This window comes from Bombus pascuorum, chromosome 1, assembly GCF_905332965.1.
Source record: "Bombus pascuorum chromosome 1, iyBomPasc1.1, whole genome shotgun sequence".
Taxonomy (NCBI): Eukaryota; Metazoa; Arthropoda; class Insecta; order Hymenoptera; family Apidae; genus Bombus; species Bombus pascuorum.
This window is the reverse complement of record NC_083488.1, coordinates 26588050-26603642: the sequence shown is the minus strand read 5'-3', so window position 1 is coordinate 26603642 and position 15593 is coordinate 26588050. Positions and strand designations below refer to the sequence as shown.

The 15593-nt window shown below is 46.1% G+C and overlaps 1 protein-coding gene across 3 annotated transcripts in view; it reads left to right on the top strand.

Moving 5' to 3' along the window:
• LOC132908789 (transcription factor SOX-6) overlaps positions 1 to 15593 on the top strand; it is a 326253-nt gene that overhangs the window by 130733 nt on the left and 179927 nt on the right. The window contains exon 1 of one of the 3 annotated variants that reach the window (XM_060963158.1): positions 7090 to 8419. The exons of the other annotated variants lie outside the window; for them this stretch is intronic. The gene's annotated coding sequence lies outside the window, so the exon portion shown is untranslated. Of the gene's footprint in view, positions 1 to 7089; positions 8420 to 15593 lie in introns of those variants that run through there. 3 annotated transcript variants of the gene reach the window in all.

Genomic DNA, 15593 nt, shown 5'->3' with positions numbered 1-15593 from the left:
GTCTTGACAATCTCGATAAATTTTGAAGTTAGCGATACTCGTAAGTTCGTTTCCATCGTGCACCTGGTGCAAGCGAATTAACATATAGCTCGTATCTCATTATGAGATGTATGTTTTTTGATACGACTCGTGCTTTAGTTCCTTTCAGAAGAAGATTTAACAGAATGGCATTTAATGGAACATGCATATTACCTGTCGTTGAAAGTAAGAGCATTTAATTCAAGACTCGATAAATTTTTTTTTGACGAGGGGAGATAGTATTCCATTTTTAAAAGCGATGATGCTATAATTTTAGTTACGTAATTTGTGTTATATTATTTATGTTCGCTTTATCATCTTGATAGTATCGATATCATTATTTCATACTCATCGCTATTTCATCAAACTTTCATTTCCAAAATTAAACTCGGAGAACGAGTAAAAGTCGTACCTTTGATATTTCGATTAATATCTTGGGATCAGATAAAGCGTCGATTTGTGCGAGAAAAGTCGATGAAAAGGGGTTCATTCGAGCGTCTATGGTTCGCGTGGACTTTACGTCTACGGGACGATATCGGGGCTATCCTCGAACATCGCCAGAGGCGCTGCGTGTTATGCTGCGGCAAGCTATTAAAAACCCAAGTTATGAATGAAAGCCGAGCTGAAATAGAATGGCACGCCGTGCTCCGCCCACAAGAACAGGTACAAACACCACGAACGATAAGCTTAGCTCAAGTCCAATGTCAGAAGATTCCCTAGAGGCTAGAAACGAATCCTTGTTCGCCAACCCGTGCTGATATTTCACGCGGAAGCGAAAATTATCGGTTTTTTTGGTTACCGTTAGCGTGGCAAACTGTTTTCGATGATTATGATTTATGTCATTATTTTAAACTGAAAAACAATTTGATGAACTCGAGGGACAAGGGAAATTCGGTTCTCAGAAGATTTTTTAAATTCTGGTATTTTGATAGAACGCTATGAAAATTGTGTATAAAAATGGGGTCCAAAAGACGTTAGATCGATAAAACAAGCTGTCATCGATATTTTCTTTCCATGTAAAGGGTATTTAACAAATATAGAATTTTCTTCACTAACGATATTCGTTAATCGCTTCAACTTATTCTTCTAACAAGAAAAATTCGTTTCCCTTCATACGACGTGTATAAACGAAACTTTTCTCCAATTTCGTATACCTTAGTTCCAAATTGCTTAACTTAATCCGTCTTGCGCGAACGAAAGAATTCACGGAAGTACCGACAAGGTCAGGAGAAAACATCGTCCGATCGTGTAGCGTTGATTTACTCCGGTCGGCGGTGTAAGGGGTTCGCGCGTCGTAAACCCAAATCACGGCGGAGCAAATTATGCGTAAACGAGCTGGACGGAACGACGGGCAATACATCGGAATCGTACGGCGGGTCGCCGGAGGTTCGACGCGGAGGGATCGTGAAAAGGGCACGATGCCCGACTGTCTGTCACATTCTTGATGTCAGCGGGCCGGAGAAGGGCCGGTAGTCGAGCATCCTGACGATTCAATTAGGATTCAGGCATGCAGCAGAGGTCCGGATCTCTCCTCCGTGTGCTGTTCGCCTGGCCCCTCTCACCTCCTTCCTGCGTCAGCTTTCTTTACAGACCCTCCTCGGCTATAATCGATCGTCGATTTCACGAGAGATCCGACTGGCCGTTCGCGTGGCCATTGATGTACGGGGGCTGATAGAAAAATACTGAGAATTCTCGCGTATGCCGATGAGAAGCTTTATAAACATTTGTAATTTTCTCCGAAGCAATTATCGATCGAAGTCGTCTAATGTTTTGAAGATCTTCCGTCACATTCGAATCGTTTTAGGAAAACTTTATCATCGAAAAAACTTTTATATTCGATGAAATCACTTTTGATTTCTGAAATAAAGTTCAATTTTATTCCGTTACTTCTTTATCGAAGCTTATCGTTGCTGCTATCAACATTGCTGAATAGTAGATTGTTAAACGCGTCGAACAATGTCTCCAACATCTATATCAGAAGAATTCTAGATTTCGATTGACGAATATCATCGACGTAGCTACGAACATCAGAGATTTTACGGAAGTTATCGAATCGTTGGCGGCTAGATGGTCGCGGGTGAGCTTCTTCGAAATTCAATAACTCCCGCGTCCCTGGCTCTATGATTAACGAAGGCTGCGACCGCGTCGATCGATACAGAACTATCCCTTTTACGTATGGAAATATCGTTATAATCGTGTACACAAACGAGTCCGCCGCGGTGAGACTAAGGAAGAGGAAGCAAAGCGTTGAACCAAGGGGTTGAAAGCTTGGACGAGGCCCATCGGCGAGAAGCGTCGCGGGACAATGGAGCAATCAATAGGGTAATGTGAGGACACTTTATCGAATTATCGATGCGGTCGACACTGGCGTACCTACGGTCAATGGACACGGGTACCCTGCTTTTCGAACGAACCCTTTCCCCTTCCCTCCAACACCCCGCGCGGTCCTCTTGCACTGTCTTTCTCTCTTACTTCTGACCAACCGTTCTCTCGCCTCTGTTAACGTTCCTCCGGCGCTGCTTTCTATCTGCCTATCCGTCTCTCTTTCTCACGGTTTCCCGTCAATGTTCGTTCGCTGATAAAGTGAAGCATCCGTGCCGTAACAAGCTCAGTCGCCCTTGACACTTTGCCCAGTTAATGTCCACCGGGCACGCGATAAATCCGCCCTCGAACGCTTTAATAACCGTGTCGTGTTTGTGTGTGCGTATACGTGTGCATGTGGTAACACGCGAGTGTCTTCCCGTCGCGAAATTCATTATTCGGTTCGCGTTCCGTGACCTCGTTCCTCGATCGTAAATATCGTCTAGAACCCCCTCGAACCTCGAATCTTCCTTCGTCCGTGTCGGTCGACCGATGGAAGTCGTCACGAACTGTCCAAAGACTCGAAATTTGTAAAGTACCATGTTCTTTTCACAACGGAAATATTAGATCTTTTTGTCGAAGTGGATCGATGGAGGATGGGCAAGAACGTGTTCTCAGATTCTTCTTTCCTCTACGCACGGAGGCGATCGCGCGCACAGGTGGCAGGGATCCTCGCGTGGAGCTCGGTTCTCGTTTCACGGATTCTCGATCCGGAGATCATTAATCACGTCGGTTCTCCCCCCGGACGAGCTGAAATCTCTCGGCTCGCGACGCAAAAGACTGCGAAACGCAGCTAGAGGAAACCCGGTCGCGAGTGGGTTTCGCGGACACTTAACAGGGACGATGGTGGGCCGATGCTTTTTACGCGGACGCGATCGCATATTTCATGTCACTTCGACTCGATCGCTTTTTCGTTTTTTTTATTCTTCTGTCAGCTCCGCTCTGTTTCTATATGTCGAATATACTTATAGGGTGAGATAAAAGTAACGCAACTGGAAAGATTGTATAGAAAATGCTGCGTATCGTGATTCATTATGCATCGCGAAGTTAATCTTTGAACAGATTTGCGTACCAAATTCTTGGTTGATTCTAAAGGAGCAAATCCGCCAGAAATGAGGGCAAGAAATTAGGTAATGTTTTGGAGAGCAAAGAATTTAACGATACGTATGAACATGGAGCAATTGTTGGATGGTAAAAATATCAAAGGTGAAGAACTCGTTATACTAAAATCATCTTTGATAAACTATGCATGATGTTTGTTTATTAGTCGACTGATAAGCAACTTGAAGAAAATGATAATACAATTTCGTCGCTCGTATAATTTAGTAAACAGGATAATTGCTTCAATGAGACATAAAATAAAAATTCCCTACAACGACTATCTCTTAAATCGTTTCGCAAGGACAGATACGATAAGCTTCTTTTACCAATCCTGATAGTTTCATTGTTAATCATTTTAAAGCTGTGTTACTTTCGCGTCACTCTGTATACGTACATCGTTCGAGCATGGCAAATACACACAGAAGCGTACGCAGTTGTAATTGCCGCGTTCGGTGTTCGGTGTTCTTATCTGGACGGTGTGTCCGCGGCGAGTCGCGTCGGGACCGTGTCGCCTTGGACTCGGCGTGTCCGATTGACCGCGTGTGAGAACACGATATCGCACGAATGAGTTATGATCCTTATTCGAGGATTTGCATACCGATTCATTATGCGCCGGTAGAAGTCAAAATTGGAACGCGACGTGGCGCAACGGCCGCGCGATCGCGCCACCTCAAGGCTCGCGGAACGCGACCAAACGATAAATCAAACACCTTCCTCCCCATGGCCCGATTTTTTATTTTTGCATCGATCGGTCACCGCACGTACCATCGTCCCTCCTTCTATAATATCGCTGCTGCGTATAATATCAGGATACATAATCAGACGAGGTAAAAGGTAAGCGCTGCAGAGAAAAGACTAAGAAGGAAAGAGTAGGCATAGCGAGACGAGTGTAACGGACTTTTCGAAAACGTCCTTCGGCGGTTTGCCGCGCGGCAGGTTATTATCACGAGTGTGCCTACAAACACGGCCGGCGAAGGCCGTGCGCACAGATGTTCTAAATTGCGCGCAAACAAATCACTTTGGTACCATCGACGCACGCAAATACAGTTGTGCAATGACTCGGCCTGTTAGGTAATTCGATTTATGTAACGGTGCCGCGGCTATTGTTCACGCGTGTCGCTATTTCGCGCGTGATCCGTTCGACAACCGCTTAGGAGAAAGAGTACTTATCTTCTGGTATTACGTTATACTCGGTTCTTGCTTAGCTGTTACAGCGAGAAATACGTATAACGAAGGAGAGATATTTATTTCCGTTGCACACGTCGCACGGGGTATCGATTCAATTAATTTCGCGGTCCTCTCCTGGGTAGAACAGGGGCAAAATAAAAAGAAGAACGAAGCGAGAGCGTCTCAGCTTCTCTCTCGAGAAACGAGACGCGGAGAAACGGATGAACGGATTGTCCGAGATAAGAAGAGATGACAGGTAATTCGGCCGATGGAAACGAGACAGCCGGTTACGGTGCCCTGAACGCGAGTCGATCGTCCTCTCCGCGCGTCTTAATCCTCCTTGCGTTCGATTTGCCCGCTTTTATCGATCCTTCGTCGCGATAAGGCCGACCGGATCTGTCGGAGCTGACGGATTTTTCGCCACGACTAATTGGCCGATGCAGATGTTTCCGAAACTTGTTCGAAAATCGTATACATTATACCGGAACGATAGTCACGATATATCGTCTTCGTATAACACCGTCTGATCGGCTTGGAATCGGTTTCAAGTCGGTTTCGAGCGGTTTCACCAGGCACCCGTAACCGAACCAAACTCGCCCGATCAATGAAGAGAGAATAGAGGCCGATACGCGTTCTGCTCTCCGGGCTTTACCCCACTTTCATCCCTAGAACAGAAGTTCTAGAAGGTTGGCAAGTCGATGGGCGGAGGGAGGAGAGCGAGATAATACTCGCGCGACTGCCTTAAAGCGTGCGTACTCGCGGCTTAAACAGCAACAGCAGCATCAGCAGCACCGGCAGCACCAGCAACGAAGTACACCCCTCCACCAGGTCCCGCAGGCCGTTTCTTCTCCTCTCGTCTCTTCTCTCTGGTCACTCTCTTCTCTTACCTCGCTAGTGGTTAGTCTTGGCTCCCTCTTTTCTCCCTCTAGCCTTCTCGCTCTCTCCTGTCCACGTACCTTGTCTCTAGCGCTCTCTCCTTCTCCCTCCGCTCTCCCTCCCCCCATCTCACCTGGTTCAACCTGCGAGCCGCGTCTCGGCCCTCTTTCTCCGTCGCTCCGTCACCATCTCGGTTCCGCCACGGCTTCTCCCCGAGTCTCTTTAGTTTTGTGCGCTACCTGCCTGCCTTGTGGCTCGCTCGTATCGTATCGTATCGTATGTAAGTGAGGCGAGGTGCCGTTGGCGGGATGAGGCGAGGCTAGCCTGATGCTGGTCTATACCTGTGTGTGCCGCGGTATGGCGTTGTCTCCTCGCGTGTAGCCGCACACATTGCCCTCTTTCTCTCTTTTCCTTTCTTCCTCCCTCTTCTGTTGCCTTCCCTTCTCTTTTTCGCTTGCTCGCGTGCGCTTGTACGCGAACGCAGGTACGCACCGGCGCAGGTACGCAGCCACGACGACGGCCACGCACACCGGTGCCACGGTGCGAGCCAGAGCGAGAGGCGAAACACGCGAGAGCAAAGACACGCACCACAGAGGAGACGTTCAGTTCTGTTCGCGGCGCGCGTACCTACATACCGGTACGTACGTATGTATGCACGTACTTAAGTCCCACTATGCATGTAGGTAATGCGAATCGACGAATACACGTTCGATACGGTCCCGTCCGCGTGTATATACGTACAGCGAAAGCACGTTAGCCGTGGCGCGCGCGAGAGAGAGCTCACCGATTCCACCGCGAAAGAGTACGCTTCGGGCCTTGTCTGTGTATGGAGTCGAGGCACGCGATTGTGTGTGGCCGGTGCACAAGAGCGTGCTAGCTCCCCTCCCTCCGGAGCCACACTCCACCTCCTCCTACCTCTCTCAGCCTCTACCTCCTTCTTCTACCTGCCGGCCCGGCCGACACACATGTGTATGTGTACCTTGGTCTTCAGTGTAAGATCTGAACCAGCGGAGAACGCACGCTATTGTTATATCATTATCATTGTCATCGTCCGTGGCGATTCGCGCCCGTCCCCACCGTGTCTCGCGGACCGTGTTTTCGCCCGAGTGTCGCCGCGAAAACAGCCGGATCTCCCGTGGAAATTCGACAGCCCGTTCGCCGCGACCTCGCATTTTCCGGACGCAAGCGAGCCCGCGGAAACCAGAGGAGAAACCGCGCGATCAGGAGAGATCGCGGTGCACGCGCCGCACGACAGCCGGTGCATCTCTCACGCGCGACAACCACGTTGCACCTCGCCGCTCCTCCCGATCTGTGCACCGGGTCAAAGGATGACGGGACAGACGGCACCTTCGCCGCGCCCTCTGACAGCAAGCCGCGCACGGGGCGGCCCGCCCGTCTGAACACGTGGGAAATCGCTGCCACCGACACAACTCGCCTCCTCTGCTTCCTACTTTGCCGCCCTTTTTCGGCGCGCCGCGTGACCAACTTTCACGATCCACCTGTTCGAAAGTTTCGATTTTCCTAGTGCTTGCTTACCTTCGATCGTTCAGTGTCACGCGTTCAACCACGAAACTTACGATCGATACTCGATCGATCGCGGTCGGAGTAACGTCGTCGAGGAGTCGTCGATTGGATTGTGATTAAAAGAAAAACGTTTGGCTCGATAAAAGAGCAAAAGTGCGAGTATAAATCGACGAGAAAAGCTTGGTCGATTCGTTTCCTGCTAATTCTCGTCCCCGTCCCCGTTGCCAGCCGATTTCTCCGTCCGGGACACAGAGAAAGAAGACGTCGACTGGTCGATTAGAATCGAGGGGACCCGATGACGGGGAGGAAGAGAAGGAGGTCTCGGGACTCGACGAACGAGATGGGCAGGATTGATCGGAAAGAGGCTATGCTTGACGCCTAATTAAATCGATTAGACTTTGGGGTTAATTGTTCTGGAACGTGAGTTCCCTTGCACGCGTCTGTCGCCGCTACCGTTATCGTCGTCGTCCTCGTTATTCCGTGCTTTCAAGTGGTGGATCGTGTGTACGCGAGACGAACGATCGGTTCGGCCATTCGCTGGACGAGAGGGAGAAATCGACGCGTCGCCGATCGTATCGAAACTATTACGGATCAGATCGGTCGGCCAGTGAGTCTAGGAAGAAATTTCGGTGCTAAGTGACGATTCGTGTTCGACCACGCCGTATATTTGGCATTCGTATCGGCCGAACCGCCGGTGTCACTTCTTTTTCACCAGCGTACTCTCCCCTGTTTCTTCTCTTCTTTTTTTCCCGCTCTTCTGCTTCGTTCGTTTTTTTAACGTTGTTACCCTCCCAATTCCGGTTCTTTTTTTACTCTCGTTTTCCCAGGCAGTTTACTCTCGTTTCTAATCGTTCCTTTTCTACGAGACCGCTCCGATCGGATTGAACCGTCCACGACACCGGTTGTCATCGGCATGTGAGTCAAAGTGAACAACAGCGTGAACAACGACTGGTGTCCATTGTTGCATTCCGTGGTCAGTGCTCTGTGTCTTGCTATCCTTTCTCGTTGACAAACAGCACGGGTCTTCGTGGCCGTAATCGCGGTTGGTCCGAGTGACAGGCCTGCGTAGACCGGCTTCCATGAGCCGCTAGAACGCCGCGGCTCCGACCTCGATGATTACTCAATTAGTTCAAAACTCGTGCTCCCATAGTGTAAACTGTGAAACGATTCGACTAGGTTCCAGAGTGACTGGGTGATCGCGTCAGTGTGAACGGGATAGTTCCTTGGAAGCGAAGTTTCGTGTGTCATTCGTTGCTAAATATCGTGATTCGACCTGGGAAATCCGATTATGCGGACAAACAGTCGCGGTGATCGATGATCCGCGCGATCCTCGACGCTTTTCACTCGCGGAAGCAGCCAGTTGGAACCGACGGTGAGTCTACTAACGATATTTTCACGATTTTCAAGCTAGATCAGAACGCGCGAAACTAGCACTTCGCGAAAACGATGACGCTCCGTTAGTCGCTAGAAACTTTCCAGTTTCCCTTCGAAGAGGTAACTCCTGTCCGAGGTCTGGTTTAAAGTGACAAAAACGTGGCCTGACCGGGAGTGTATCTGTCGAAAGGTATCTCCTAATAAAGCAACGTAGCGATAAGTGAAGAGGAATCGGCACGCCGACACGAGAGCAACGTTCCACTGCGGTGCATCGTGTGGATGCGACGTGTAAGGAGTTCCCTCCGCTTGGATCTGCTTGGTTCGTTTCGCGAGTCGTGAGTCCCGCGAATTCGAGGCGAACGCGACCGGCAAATGGAACGATAAATCCTTCGATTGTCGAACGTCGATAATCGTTTCGCGGCGGCGCTCCGTTGTAGACACGCCGAGTGAACAAACATCGTCGGACCCGACTTGTTATCGGTCGCACGTGATCGGCCCCGGTCGATTTCAACCGGTGAAAATATTGCCCGGCTGTGCTCGGTCACGTTTATAATGTAACGCCGTCGATCGCGACACACAGTTGGGAATCTTTCGGTGAAACTTCATCGTGTGATTATCAGCCCGGAATTCGTCGTAACAATGCTTCGAAAACTTCTTACGTCTCGAGTGGATCGTCGCTTTTCAATTTGGTACTCTTGACGATAGAAGTTTGTATGTGATTACCTGGAATGGATTACCTGGGTAAGGTTTTGTTCGCTGAATGGAACTTTGTTGAGTCGAAGGGTTCGGAGGAAATATCGTAACCCTTTTGACATGAAGAGTATTGTGAAAATCTTCTATTCGTATGATATCCATAGAAAAGTGAATAATAGAAAATATCGTATTATAACGTAGGATATCACATAATGCAAAAATATTTATATCTATCGAAAATTTCATAGTAAAGAACTGGAAAGAAACGTAATGTTACCGTAACTGAGTTTAGTTAGAGATAATCTTAATTAAGCTACGAAGTATGATTCACGAAACAATTAACAATAGCATCCCCACGTTCTTCGAGAATGAATATCGTTCTGACAACTCTTCCATTTTTATCTACGTATACGGAAGCTGAAGCTGAATCAGCCGCGTCATCGTGCAATATGACGAGTAGAAAACTATGCATTTGAAAATCATCGTCGAAGAATTCATAGATATGCAAATATGTTGTGTCTTCTTCTTCACGTTCTACCGACATTTCTCCAGAAATTTTCTTAAGTTATTGTCCATTACCGGATGTGATGCAACTATGATATTCTCAGAAAGTTAACATGCAATGACGTTAAAGCGGACGTTATTAAATCTTTTTCCTGTATCACGAATAGACAGCTTTACCTGTTATATTTTTTTTATTCATTCCTATGATTATTAGGAGAAGGTCATAAATTTGCTTAGTATTCGTTTCTTTGTCAATAAACGTCCCAGTGATTTTTTTCTGAAAGTAACCTTTCCTTCCCTTTAGTTTACCAACAGTACGATGTTTTCTTTAGAAATAGGTTTCCAGCAATTTCTCCGCCTTGCTATATTGGCAATAATCTTTTTGCATGGTTCAATCTTAAACTCTTTTTTCAATTTCGACGTAATTTGAGTCGTCATTCGTTCCTTGTGTCAATTTGATATGTTATAAACGTAAAAAAGCAATACCCTGCACATCGTTTTATTTTCTTATGGCCGATATTAACAATCTTGTATCTGGATATGCAAGAATTTCACTCTTTTATTTTTGATGAAAGTCTTTGCACATTTACGATATTTTACTCTATTATGTAAACTAGAAATTATAAAAGACGAATTAAGCGAGAAAAATGAAGGCTAGATGAGGGTTAAAAAAGGTTTTTGTATTAGTTATCGAGGAATGCCACTCGTAATCGAAAACATCTAGCACCGTACACCAATCTAATCTCTGGCTTTTGAGCTATAATTTATACTTCCTCTATACTCTGTTTCGATTTGTATCTTTTTGTTCTCAAACAAGTTTCTTCTTGTAGCTTCGTGAAATATAACGCGACGAAGTGTTCTCGGGCAGAAAGCATTCGTTCCGCGAGACGTGCGTTCCGACCCGTGGAAGTAGTAAATTATTAATCAGTGTTGCTAATTACACGTTTCTATCCTGAGTAGAAATTCCCTGATATCATTGCTGCTTGTTATTGATCTCGCAAGACACCGACCTTTTCTAATGCGTTTAATTAATCCGATTGCGTAAGTAAAACGATCGGACCGATGCGTTTTCGAAACAGAAACCCACCGAGCATAACGATTTGATCTTCCTGCAACAACCTGTATGTCCCGGATGCGAATTAATGCTCTCGCTATTCCTGGATTTTTTGTCAACCTCCAACGCAAGTTCCCTGTTCTTTCGAATCTAATCAACTAGCATAAGACAGGTAAAAAGAACTAAGTATAGAAGCTTGACGTTGTTACGAATTTCCTCGAGTTCTTCTTAGCTTTCTACTCTTCTTGAGAAATAGGAAAATATCACGGCAGCGTAGATCCAGCCATTTAATGCGAAGCTGGCTGCGAAATTTCTGAAAGACAATCGCGTCCCAACCCCCGCGATACGAAATGATTTTTACCCGGTTGCACGGTGAACGGTGGCCACGTTTAGTGGCCATATTTCCAACTTAAAAGGAGCTGCTGTCAGCGGTGATTTGGGTGGCGAGTGAAGTGCCGCTTTTATAGTACGCACAGGAGGAGACAGTCCAATTAAGGGCACATTTGTATACTTAAGTGCACCGATATCGATGTATAAATCGGTCCGCGTTGCACGATTTATGGCCGCGCGGCGAGCGTCGTAAAACGTCCGGCAGCCAGATATCGGTGAGGAGAGGCCAAGAAAGTCCTGGGGCCTCCACGTTCCTGGAACCATGAACCCACGTCTCGCGAATGTTTGAACGGACGCCACCAGAACCAACTGCCCCCCGTCCTTTCCTTTCCTCGCCTCTCTACTCCAGCCTCCTTCTTTTTCCTCGTTTTAATTGCTGAAAAAGTCCATTCTCGGCGGGCCGGTCGGCCGTCACACTCGTATCATTCCGGTCTCGAGTCGTGAATGAAATATCGAGATGAATCGGAAACGCCGGGGGACACGCGCGACGCTGGCGGCCGTTCCTCGTCGGTTCCATCAACTCCACGTTTCTCAGCGAACTTTAGCGAGCATCGCACGCGTTAAACTTCTCACTTTCTCAGACTTTCTCCGTTAATAGTAATATTTTAATTACAAGAAGTGACTGCCTACGTTGTACGTTGACGTTAAACCGCCTAGTGGCACGCTCTTCATTGCGAGTAACTTAATACCGTTTCATTCCTTTTTTCTTTCTTCAACCTCCTCTTCTTCGTCGTCTTCTTCTCCTTTCTTCGCCTTCTCGATCGCGTCTTCGTACTCCTTCGACAGCATTTCACTCGGTCTCCTGCGTGCACGCGCACGTTTCATGCACCTGCGAGCGTTCTAGAGGAGCCAGTCTCGCGGTTACCGTAAGCCGTACGCAACACGGTAATGAGTTTCGAGTCATTCCGGTCTCGAAGAGGCTTGAAAACGGCTCGCCGAGGCCGCCGTTAGAAACTCGCCGGCAATTTGTCGCGCGTAACGCTGAAAAGCACGAGATCCGCCAGCCAACGGTCACCTGGATTTTCTAATCCGTTCCGTACGATGCCAGGAGAAGCGAAACACAACACTGGTGAAATCATCCTGGACGGCTACATTGTCGATACTTTCTATCTGATCCCGCCACCGGTTTATGCTTGGAAACATCGACTAGATTCAGACAGTCGATTTTAGAAATTTGAATTTTTTCTATTTTGGTACTTTGTGGTTTAGAAAAATTCTGATTTTAAAAAATCTAGGCATCGTTCGTTTTAATGCTATTGGAAGAGAATTAGTTCTAGCTGCACTAATTTTTGAAGAAAAACTAAATGGTTTTGTTTGTTACTCTATAAACTCTTAATCCTATTCTTATGTGCAAATTATTCTGGAGCGTATGCATAAATCCAAATCTTTCTCCTTTACTTTCTTCTTTTGCAATTACTCCACTACGATTTACAATAAAGACATAATAATAACGTTACGCGTCCGAAGTAAATCGAAAAACGCTCAGTATTCGCAACGTTCATAATTATGCAAATTTCACAGACCTTCGATTACTACTTCGATACACGGATCCAGGAGACAGACAAAGAAAGAAATTATATGCATATTCTTGATTCCTTTCATTCCAGATATCTGAATCGGATAAACCAATGCACAAACTTGTGACGCCTTTGAATATTTCAATTATCGATCTACGATCAACTTTCGATCTACGATCGATATAGTGAAGTAATTACAGTTTTCACTCTCCTAAGCTTCCAGTAATAGTTAAGATTTTTCTTTTAATAAGTGCGTGTGTTAATTACGTTTTGATATCTTAAATCGAGTTTGAAGTATCAAAATTACAAACAACCACCAAGAAGTAAATGTTAAAAGAAAATAGGAAGAAAAGAAGAAATAGAAAAAGAGAAGTCGTGTATCCAAAGTCCGTGTTGGTAAAAAGTTTGCGAAGAAGCGTCGTCTGGCGGAATTCGCCGGGTAGAATCGGAGGGTTAAACCCTTTACGCGCTACGTCACAAAGGAGAGCGAGTTTGCAGCCCCTGCGACGCACCAGTCGGTCCGCACCCCTCTCTCATTCTTCTGCGACGGAATTCTCTGTATGGCAGACAGGCCGGGAAGGTATATATTTCCCTTGTCGTAAATCTTCTTCGCTTGTTTCTCGCGTGCTCTTCAACGATCGCCGTTGAGTTACGCTCGTCTCGGTGACTGCACCCCACCCGGCGCGCCACGCCGCAACTCCGTGTGTTAGCGACTCGTAAACGCTCAAAATGAAATCCTTTAAACCATGGTATATTCATTTCGTGTCTAGCAATTTGCATACAAATCTGACACGTTCGAGCGCCGGTATTGACGTTTCGCGCACCTCCGCTATCGGTACTCGCGACGTATGCTAATTGACTCCTTGGCGATTATTCTCCTTTCTTTTAACCGTATCCTTCTCTTCTCTGCGTTTAGGATGACACCGAAGCTAGCGATTGTCCGCGGTTAGGCTGTGTGTTACGTTCTTTAAAATTTCAATACTTTAGAGGTATTGGAACACTGTGTAATATTATTGAGTGATGATTTTATGAAGTGTGCAGTACTTGAGCATGTCAGTTACGTTTGTTCAAATATACTTCTCCCATCGTGAACCTGTGATATCTTTTAACGAATCTACGATCGATATAGTGAAGTAATTATAGTTTTGACTTTCCTAAACTTCCAGTAATAGTTAAGATTTTTCTTTTAATAAGTGCGCGTGTTAATTACGTTTTGATATCTTAAATTGAGTTTGAAGAAGGTTACAGTGTTGGAAAGTTATAGTAGCATATATAGTAAAGTTTCTTTTAGGGATGTAATGTTGTGGGTAAAATATGTGCACTCTCTTTGCCTTATTTCTTTAAAGTAGAACGCAGAAAAATGAATATTTTATTAGATATTATGAAACGCGTTATATCACCTTCCATGTTGGCAGATCGTTTTACTGAATCCAACGTTTCAATATTCAACAGCGATTGTCGGTGCAACGTATTAATGATTTCGTATTCAAACATACTGCTTAGACTTCATGACGGAAATAAGATACAAAAGGCATAGATATATTACTACGTAACTTGTAACAATAAGTTACATAAACAGTATTATAAAAGCTAGTATTTCACCGCCCCAGATCATCGCGTGAAAAGTCCGCGTACCCCGAAACGATCGTAGAGCACCAATCGGGACAAAGATCGACGAGTGGAATCGTCGTTTTTCACGGTGTAAAATGCAAATATTAATTATCTAAGATCGGTGAGGCGCGATCTTGAAAAACGGCCGTGTAGTACCGGGTCGGTACGTCGCGCTCGCATAACTAGTCGCGATAATCAGATCCGTGCCGACACAAAGAGAATGAAAGTTACGTTTCTCGACGAAACAGCGTGTATACGCGGTGTACACGACCGATAGAGGCCGCGCGAGCTCGGATTTGAATATGTTTACATTCTTGTTTTGTTTATCGGGCTACGATCGTCGGTGAGCGAGGCAAAATGCATCGCGGATCGCCGATGGCGTCTGACTTTTGCGAAACAGGTGGTTTTCACCATATAGACTGGACGAACACAATGAGACGTGTCTCCCCGTGGACCATAATCCATCTTGGAAGTCAATCCAGTTTGCCTTGGCATGGAAAATGCCGTGTCTTCGACGAAACTCTCTATTGTTGTTGCCGGCTGTTCGATGTAGAACAACGTACCGACAAGAGTGGGCTGGTTGCCGATCCTGTTGGCTGCGTTTCGAATCGATCGATCAATCCGCGGCTCTACAACGATCGCAATTTAACCGATTTGGGTTGGTTGCCTCGCTGGATCTCGTTCAGGATGGTGAATCTCTTCGAAATGTTACTTTATACAGAGCGTTAAAAAATAAGAGAATATAAGTTTCAAGGTTTGTACGATACACGAAGAGGAGTTGAAAAATATTGGATCGATATCTGGAACGCAGAATCGAGCGTCTTGGAGTCGAATAAAATAGAATTATATCTGCAACTTATCTTCTCTCGTCAAGAATTGAAAAATACGGATTCTAAAAATTGTTAACCCACATGCAAAGCTCGCGTTTAAGCTCTCCTGGCAGTCGCTTTATAGCTTCGTAAATATCTTTTTTTCATCGTCCGATTTTTCGTTTCCTGACTCGGTTGAAAACGCGTTCACTTTTATCCGGGCAAACGCGAAGAGTCGCGCGCGCGTTTATCATTCGCGCCATATGAAACAACACGCGTGTTCCCGGAGTCATCTGACCCGTTCGCCCACTTAAGCTCATCGAATCACGCTTCTACGAAGCAAGTATAAAAGATCAAAGCGTTTCGGGTTTAATGCTCGCGGAGAGGATTCGAGCCGTAAAACGGCCAACAACTGAGAAATAAAGTAAGGCAGAGACTGTTCTGGGCTGCCCAAAGCGATTCCCGTTTTTAATTTCGAAGACAACACGCCCACTAAACTATTTACGAGTAGAAACAGATAGAATCTTGTACGTTGCGCTTTCGGCTTGGATTAAATTAAGCTTCGAATAAATTGTTACTATTAGTTTCCTTCGT